Consider the following 9,765-nt stretch of genomic DNA (forward strand, 5'->3'; position numbering starts at 1 on the left):
ATACTTGTCATCAAAATGGACAAAACCCCTTTTTGTCATCATTTCTAGATACACCCATTTTTGTCCATTTTGATGACAAGTTTTTTCGGACAGAGGGAGTACATATATATGAAGTAAAGATCATGCCAACGCCGAGAGGCATGAAAACAAGGTGAGAAAACAGACCATCAAGTCTTGATACAGTACAATGGACATCAATAACTAGTACCATGCCCGTGCGTTGCCATGGGCCTTTTAAATTTTTTTCGGATTGCATACATAAGCATAATGCACTTCCAATTTCACATGTATAGAAAAAAAATTACAGTAACAATCGACAAATGTACTTGGTGTAATGTATTTTCATTATTCCACTTCACTTGCATCTCCTAAAATATCAGGAATATTGTCTTCAGCTTCCTTCACACAGTACTTGAGCAATTATAGTAAAAAAATCTTCATTGACTTGTAACCATCCTGCATGAGTACTTCATACAGTTAGCATGAAGATTTCACATGAAAAATGTAAGAACATGCAAACATAGAGTACTCCACTTTTAAATTGGATGAACCAATTTTTTACCATTCCATGAGAGCATATTAAAATAAAAAACAAAATAACTCAACACACACTGGAATAAATAAATATTTATTATCTTGATTATAATGATGATAAATAATTGTATGTATCTTGAATTTAAAAATAGAATAGACAAATATGAACAGCCTCCCACAAAAAGGAAAAGCCACTCCTCGCCTCTCACCACACAAGCACATCACACATCCCTTATCCCCACCGCGTTGCCACGGGCATTTAAAAAAATCAAAAATCTTACTGGCTCATCATGATCATGTTCTAGTGAAAAAAATCTGAGTTTTATGGATATATGATAGTCCTCATTGCAATTAATGTCACTAAATTTCTCAATCCATCAATCATGAGCAAGTGCAAAAGTTAATGAATCTAAATTGAGTGAAATAAGGAAGGATTAAATGAATGAACAAATGAATCGTCGCTTCGGTACCAAAGGGAAGCTTGCCCCTAGATACGTGGGACCTTTCAAGATTGTCAGCAAGAGAGGCGACCTCGCCTATCAACTCGAGCTTCCTTCAAACTTTGCAAATGTTCATGACGTGTTCCATGTCTCTCAGCTTCGAAAGTGCTTCAAGACTCCTGACCGCACAGTCAACTTCGAGGACATTGAGCTCCAAGAAGATCTCTCTTATCGTGAGCACCCAGTTGCTATTCTTGAAGAGACTGAACGCAAGACTCGCAACAAGTCAATCAAATTTCTCAAAGTCAAGTGGTCACACCATTCCGACCGTGAAGCTACCTGGGAACGTGAGGATCACCTCCGTTCTGAGTACCCGGAGTTCTTTCAGTCCTAGATCTCGGGACGAGATCTTTTCGTAGTGGTGGAGTGTTGTAACACCCCGGATGTAACTTTCCCAATTTGTACTCCAACTCTTACCGTTTCCGGCGTTAAGTTATATTTATTTTCTCGGGTTCGGGTTTTTGTCTCCGTGTGTTGTTTTCGTTTTCATGCATCTCATATCATGTCATCATGTGCATTGCATTTGCATACGTGTTCATCTCATGCATCCGAGCATTTTCCCCGTTGTCCATTTTGCATTCCGGCGCTTCGTTCTCCTCCGATGGTCATTTCTAGCTTTCTTTCGTGTGTGGGGATTAAACATTTCCGGATTGGGCCGAGACTTGCCAAGCGGCCTTGGTTTACTACCGGTAGACCGCCTGTCAAGTTTCGTAGCATTTGGACTTCGTTTGATACTCCAACGGTTAACCGAGGGACCGAAAAGGCCTTGTGTGTGTTGCAGCCCAACACCCCTCCAATTTGGCCCAAAACCCACCAAACTCTGCTCCATGTCCTAGAGCGTTCGATCACGATGGCGTGGCCGAAAACCGCACCTCATTTGGACTCTCCTAGCTCCACTTATGCCTATATATACACCCCTCCGTTTTCGGATCTCTCCCTCTCCCCGAAACCCTAAAAAACCTCTCCGCCGCCGCCGGACAACGTCCGCGCGAGCCGGACGTGTCCGCCCCGCTCCCCTCAGCCTACCGCAGGCCGCCACGTGGCATCCCGCCACCCGCCGCCGCCGCGGCCCGCCGGGCCCACGGCGCGCCCGCGCCTAGCCACACCGGGCCAGAGGAGCCGCCGCCGCCGCCTCCTTCTTCCTCCACGCGCCCCGCCGCCCGGTGCCCGAGCCGCCGCCGCCTGCGAAGATCGCCGTGAGTTAATTGTCCGATCTGCTAGTTCATCTTAGACTTTTATCATTTTTGCCATGATTATTGTGTGCATGCTATGCCTGTGAGTCCTTCATATGTTTTGTTAAGCATTTTGTCTTCTTTCCAGAGGTGCAACCCATGCATTTTTAGGATGTATGTGGTGACTTGTGCAAATTTGCAAAGAGAGGCACCCGGGAAATCTGTTTTCAGAGACTTAGTTAATTTCACTAAGTCTGGGATTATTTAGTTCATGATGCCATATGTTCAGCTTGTTTCCTAGTGATCCGTGCCTCTTTTGAGGATGATCAGTAAAGGAGTTTTGTTAATCATGTTATGCTCTATCCATCCATGTCTTTGTTTGCAATTATGGAGCACCTTAGCTTGAGTAAATCGAGCTCTACTTTTGCTTCATGGTGAATCTGGGCAGATCGTCAACTCGTTTGCGATTTTGCCGATGCTATTGTAGTTGATCCGTGCATGCTATGCCATTGTTCTTGCCATGTCTAGCTAGCATTTTGAACCTTCTTAATGGATGTATGCCTGTCTTGCCATGACTTGCACCGTGGTGAGTGCATCGAGCTCGTTTACATGCCTTCGTGAGTTATATTTCAGCATGTCTCAGTTTTCACTAAGTCTGAAAACTGATTATGTTTTAGCTATGTTCGTGTGCCCGTTAGTATATTTTGTGATCCCTTTTGGCCCAGGTCACTTTGTGACTTTTGTTAAGCTTGTTGAGTAGCTCCATGTCATGCTCTTACTTGTCACAATCAGGTCATGTATCATGTTGTTTTGCTGCTCCGAATAGGGCTTCGTGATCTGAAATTTCAGACAAGTGTTAATTTCACTAAGTCTGGAATCTGTTTTGCATTTGCGTTTTTGCCATGCTTGTTTGAACCTCATAATGGATGAATTGGCCGTGGCTCAGTGCTAGTCTTTTGTTAAGCATCTTGTGTGCATCCCTTCCATGTATTTTGTTCTCATGTTTGGTGGCTGTAGCATGTCCATTTCATTGCGTTTAGATGCCTACTTGCTGTAAATCGCAGACCGGTGTCATATCTTAAATCGCTTGCCATTTCCAAACCGTAACTCCGATTCCGGCGTTCTTTATATCGTTTTCAAGCGATTTCATCTCATCTTTCCAGTGGCACCCTTGGAATTCCAAGTTGAGGCCAGGTTCATGCATTTCCTGTCATATCTTGCATTTTGCATCCCGCATAGCATATCTTCATTTCATCATATTGCTTGGTCTTGCACGTGGTTGATTGTATCCTTGTTGCTTGTTTGTCTTATTTGGGTAAAGAAGGGAGACGAGTTCGCTACCGAGGAGCCCGTTGAGTTTGCTTGTGAGGATCCAGTCAACTCTGACAACTGTGCAGGCAAGATGATCATACCCTCGAAATCACTACTATCTTTGCTATGCTAGTTTGCTCGCTCTTGCTATGCCAATGCTACGATGCCTACCTTTTGCTTGTCAGCCTCCCAATTGCCATGTTGAAACTCTAACCCACCATATCCTAGCAAACCGTTGATTCGCTATGTTACCGCTTTGCTCAGCCCCTCTTATAGCGTTGCTAGTTGCAGGTGAAGATTGGAGGCCGTTCCTTGTTGGAACATCATTTATTTACTTGTTGGGATATCATTATATTGCCATGTTATCTTAATGCATCTATATACTTGGTAAAGGGTGGAAGGCTCGGCCTCTCGCCTAGTGTTTTGTTCCACTCTTGCCGCCCTAGTTTCCGTCATATCGGTGTTATGTTCCCGGATTTTGCGTTCCTTACGCGGTTGGGTTATAATGGGAACCCCTTAATATTTCGCCTTGATTAAAGCTTTTCCAGCAATGCCCAACATTGGTTTTACCTTTCGCCACCTAGCCCCTTTTCTTTCCCTTGGGTTCTGCAGACTCAAGGGTCATCTTATTTTACCCCCCGGGCCAGTGCTCCTCTGAGTGTTGGTCCCACCGAGCGATGTCCGAGGCTACCAGGGGCAACTCTAGGCTGGCTTACCCGACGTCTGGCTCATCTGAGTGTGCCCTGAGAAAGAGATATGTTCAGCTCCTATCGGGATTTGTCGGCACATTCGGGCGGTGTTGCTGGTCTTGTTTTAACCTGTCGAAGTGTCTTGAGTTACCGAGATACCGAGTCTGATCGAAACGTCTTGGGAGGAGGTCTATTCCTTCGTTGACCGTGAGAGCTTGTCATGGGCTAAGTTGGGACTCCCCTGCAGGGATTGAACTTTCGAAAGCCGTGCCCGTGGTTATGGGCAGATGGGAATTTGTTAATGTCCGGTTGTAGATAACTTAAACCTTAATTAATTAAAATGAATCAACTGAGTGTGTTGCCGTGATGGCCTCTTCTCGGCGAAGTCCGGGAAGTGGACATGGTGTTGGAGTTATGCTTGCGCAGGTTGCTCTCTAGCTTCTCGCTCGTGCTTTGCCTCCTCTTCTCGCTCTCTTTTGCGAATAAGTTAGCCACCATACTTGCTAGTCGCTTGCTGCAGCTCCACATATTTTGCCTTACCCTTCCTATAAGCTTAAATAGTCTTGATCGTGAGGGTGCGAGATTGCTGAGTCCCTATGGCTCACAGATACTATAATTCCAGATGCAGGTCCAGGTGATTCCGCTCCAGGTGACGAGTACGAGCTCAAGTGGGAGTTCGACGAGGACTCTCAGCATTACTACGTGTCTTTTCCTGATGATCAGTAGTGGTGCCCAGTTGGGGTTTGATTTGGGGCCTTGTCGCATGTTGGGTTTTCTTCTATTTTGGCGCCGTAGTCGGGCCATGAGTGTTTGTATGATGGATGTTATTTATGTACTTTGATGTGACGTGGCGAGTGTAAGCCAACTATGTTCTCCCCTTTATTATTCATATTACATGAGATGTTGTGAAGATTGCCTAACTTGCGACATATGCCTTCAATGCGATTATGTCTCTAAGTCGTGCCTCGACACGTGGGAGCTATAGTCGCATCGAGGGTGTTACAACATATGTCAAAAGATAGCATGCATAATTTTAACTCATTTAGTTATCTAGCTGACCAGATCAATTGTAAACATTACGTGGTTCTTATTTCAGTGAAAAGGAATTTCGTTGAATAGTGAACTTAATTGGTATAAAAGAACCATAATATGGGTTGTGCTTAAACCACAAAAGTTTTTTATAGGAGATCGGAATAAAATACGTGTAATAACTCACTAAGAATCTTCTCTGTTCTTACTATTTAGGGATACCAACTCTTTGAGTAACAGAGTAATAATAGGACATTGCGTAGCTCAATTCACGTGAGCTTGATTGACACACTATTGCTGCAGCCATAGGTGACATCCAATGCAATGGGTGGGGTGAAATTCTTGACAACAGCCTGCAATCAGGTAATGAAGGACCATTTGATGACTATAAACTTGACAGTACATTCATCTTCAACCTTTGGAAAATTAGATACGGATCAAAAAAACCTATGGCCTCATCCCGGACATTAATATTAAAACCATCATTTTAGATTTCTGAAGTTGCAACATATTTCATGGAAGTTGCTATATGAAGATAAACCTTACAATCAGAATTTTCTTTCTCGTACCATATCAATTGGGCATCATGCAATATAACAGAAGATTGTTCAAGTCTATCATGTGTATTTACGAAAAAGAGCAAATATTGCAGTAAATTTTTGTGATGAAATAATATAAAAGAGGTTCTGGAACATACATCTTCATTTCTTCTAAGCCTTGGTAGAAGCATGGTTGCTTGCATTTGAGATGCAAGGAAGAAGAAAACGACATTCCGAAAGGGCACCACATGCCTCACCTGATTGATAAACTCAGAAGCACGTCAACTAACAATTGAAAAAGGTGTCGCTAAATAGAATCTCGCATATAAAGCTATAAGCATAAATAACAAGCAAGGCAAAATCAAAAGAAATAAAAAATCTGTGAAGCACATTATACTTTTACATTAGATCCTATAGATATTGCAAAGACAAGAGAAATGGTCAGCATGGCAATATTGTCCGATGGTCAAATAATCCCAAAATGATACATTGAGAAATCTATATTGGACTTCCAATTTATAGAAGAATGCGGAAGAAAACTTAGTTAGACTTTTACACAATGCTCATTTAACTTGTGACGGAAAAAATTATGCCATCATAACTCAATTCTAATATATACAACTCCAATGCTGCAGGCAACGTTGCTATGGGCTACGATGTATATAAATTGCCCGTATGTTGCATCGAGGGCTTACATATTCTAATGGGTCAATACCAATGGTGGATAACATATACCTTGAGGACCCTTTCCACACCAGGTGGCATTGTTGACTTCTTTATAATTAACGTATTGTCGTTCTTCTTCTCCCTGCAGAGCTGGCGGCAGACGGCGATGAGCTCCGCCTTCTTATTCTCACTGTTGTGGCCGTCCTTATCGTCCTTGTTGATTGGCTCCATCAACAATCAATTGTTCTTCTCAACCATTCTTTAGCACTCTAGCAACTGTATGGTGAGCTGGTCGTCGTTATTGATGTCGGAGAAGCCAACAAGGCCAAGAGGTTGTTGATGTTCGTGCTCTCCTCCCCATGGTCGTTATCACCGCTGCTGGGGGTGCCATTAATCAACGACAACCACATTACGAACTCATTCTTCATGTTCATCTCCTCCTCCTAAGTACACTATAGTCAAGGACAACCGCTCGACTATACGAGTGGCAGGAGACATATTAGTTTACCTTCGTGTACATTTCATCTGTCATAATGAAACTTTGAAACTTATATTCCATTTAATTCTATTTGGCATCTTAAACAATACATGAACAAACTACTCGAGATCAAAGAGTAGCACAGTAAAAATACTACTTACATCTAAGAGAAAGGCTACATCAAGTAGTAGAATCTGCATGGCATGTGTGCTAACCTGGTCTGGATGATGTGAGTTAACAATATTGAACCCCTCTTATGTCTATGCTGCCCCTCTCAAACATCTGCAGCCAAAAATAGATGAGACCCATATATTAAGACTACAAAAACGAAAGATGAAACATGTAAAGGCATTTGGGCATAGTACAGAAACACGCTGACCAGTCGCTTTGTTTGAGGATCAAGAACAAAACATGAGAGCTTCTCTCATCAATTACCTCGGCAGAAGCTTCATACATCTCTGATTTGTCAAGCGCCTTCCACATTCATGCGGTTGAAAAACTTCCCGCTCCCTCCTGCCCCGTTTTGCGTTGATGAAGACCCAGGCTGAGCTTTGCTCCGCCGCGCACTCACTTCCGGTCAAGTACGCCAACATTGGAAAGGGGAGATGTTGGAGATTAAGAGGGGATTGAGGAAATGCATCCTCACATCAGTGAGGCGCGCGGTGCATGTGCATCTGTGCCGAGTTTGATCTGGCTACAAAAAAAGGAACATAAGCATATGTCAAAGTAAAAGTAAAATGACCATGTACATTATACCTAAATTATATTCTCTCCTTCCCTAAGTAAATAAATAAATATACTGTCCTGCATATCGTCTCACGGGTATTAAGAACCTAGCATTTTCTGCTCATGCATTGGATCTAAAACTTAAATTATGTAAGAAGACAACAGTAAACAAAAAACAAAAGCTTTTCTAAGTCGGTCTTGCCTTCATTACTATTTCTACCGATGCTTCTAGTTCCACACCTCTTCCTACAATATTGAAGCAGTCGTTAAACCCTGCAATATCAGCATCGAAAAATAAATACAGGACAAATAAAAACACAAAAGTGAATCGTTCAAGAGAAATTGCGGTACCAAATTTGAATTTTTCAACACTCAGAGCATGTTTGAACTATTTGTATCACACTGTACACAGAATACAGAACCATGTCATGCATGACGCCGTGCCTTAGCTGTACACTGGCGCCACCTCCTCCATATGTGGTGTTCGGTGGCGCCGGGTACAGGTGTGCGTGTGAGTTAATCATGTGTGAGTGGGGCCTGTGTGCCGGCTGGGTAATGTACTTGGTCTGAACTTGTCACTGAACAAAGGTAAATCTGAATTGAGGAAATACAGTTCTGAATTCCTCCTACTGTTTCTCTTCTCTTCTTGCTCAGTCAGGCAAAAAGGAGAGGGACCTGAAGCCACTCCTCGCCTCTCACCACACAAGCACATCACACATCAAACAAAATAAAATGAACAAATTGATGGATCGATATGGTTGCTTCACTTTACTTCCTAATAAGTGGATTTCTTTTCCTGAACAAATTGACTGCTGATTTCAGGCAGTAGGATAGATGTTAAGCAAGCAAATATATAAACCCGAGAGCACAAGACAAGATCATGCATGTATTGTAACGGGGAAGATGTGAATTACTTAACAACGTATCCAAACGAAGCAGATCGAAGACACACGTACATACATATACAAATCCGATGAGCAACACCAAAATCACTTAAGTACGCATCCAAATTAACCTTGATGGGGAAGGAAGGAAATTGAGATGGAGAAAGCACCTTACCTTGGCGGTGGCTGGAACGGTCACGACGGCGGCAGCTAGCTAGGTATTCGCGGGCGCTCGCTCTGAAAACGGACGGAACCCAGGAGGCGCCTCGCCTTGACGCGCGTGGCGGGTTCCTCACGGCGCGGAACACTCCTCCTGCCCGGCGGCGGGGTCCGTCCACGAGGCCCTCGCCTCGGCGCGTGTGATAGGTTTCTGGAGGCGAAGGGATGGAGCGCCGTACGCTTCACCGCCGGCGACAAGCTTGGAGGGAAGAGAGGGATGGAGCGGCGGCGGCGGGATGGATCTGCGATGGCGAAGGATGGAGGGCGGCGGCGCAGGGATCTGGTGTGCGACTGGTGCGTGTGACTGCTCGCTCGAGGGCAGAAGGCCTCGCTCGTGCGATTCGTTCTCCGATTTTTTTCGCTGGTTAATTTTCGCTGGTTAATTGTCGCCGGTTTGTTCGTATCAGATGGGTGCGATGGGAGGTTAGGCGAGTGGGGGCGGGTGAGGAACTCGGCCCTGAGGGTTTTTTTTTGTTCCTCGCGGCTGAGTGGGAGGTGGAAGCAGGTACCAAAAAAGACCATAGTAGGTGGGACGAAAATAAATTTGAAACACAGACTACCAACTGAGACATTAGGAACAGAGACTATGTTTTCTTGGCTTCAAACGTGTGTCATCCTGATTGGTGAGAAGTCCTCAGTGTAAGCTTATCCTTGCAGAAAAGATGTAGCTGTCCATACATCATTATTTGAAATGGTAGAAGTGAAATCTACTGAATGACACTCACATTTCTTAAAACCCTCGGATTCCAGTTCATGACAAACTCTCATCACTACAAAAAGAAACATAAACATTCAGCAGCCAGAAATATTATGGTTATAATAAGTAACAACCTAGTTTATAAGTTAGCACTGATAGAAAAAGTACCATCCAAAACTATATTATTTCGTCGGACATTTCCAAGATTGGAGAATATTATAGTCATACCTTGAACAATAATAACAATAGAATCGTACAGTTTCTTGTGATGGAATAACAATTACTTCCCAAGCAAAGCCAATAGTTCTGGGAGTACTAAAG

At 43.6% G+C, this 9,765-nt stretch overlaps 1 long non-coding RNA gene across 5 annotated transcripts; it reads right to left on the minus strand.

The window, feature by feature from the left end:
• Positions 1 to 248: 248 nt before the first annotated feature.
• Positions 249 to 9,154, minus strand: LOC125515068. 5 transcript variants are annotated; one of them, XR_007286774.1, is made up of 6 exons: positions 8,704 to 9,154; positions 7,354 to 7,612; positions 7,134 to 7,200; positions 6,510 to 6,916; positions 5,933 to 6,031; positions 249 to 456 (listed from the first exon to the last, which is right to left on the minus strand). It is a non-coding gene; the product is annotated as an uncharacterized LOC125515068 (long non-coding RNA). The 5 variants fall into 5 exon arrangements; XR_007286771.1 differs by lacking the exon at positions 249 to 456 and adding an exon at positions 5,318 to 5,588 and having other exon boundaries at positions 8,704 to 9,153; XR_007286773.1 differs by lacking the exons at positions 249 to 456; positions 5,933 to 6,031 and having other exon boundaries at positions 6,213 to 6,916; positions 7,354 to 7,608; positions 8,699 to 9,153.
• Between the last annotated feature and the right edge of the window lie 611 nt (positions 9,155 to 9,765).

Source organism: Triticum urartu, chromosome 6 (genome assembly GCF_003073215.2).
Source record: "Triticum urartu cultivar G1812 chromosome 6, Tu2.1, whole genome shotgun sequence".
Classification (NCBI taxonomy): domain Eukaryota; kingdom Viridiplantae; phylum Streptophyta; class Magnoliopsida; order Poales; family Poaceae; genus Triticum; species Triticum urartu.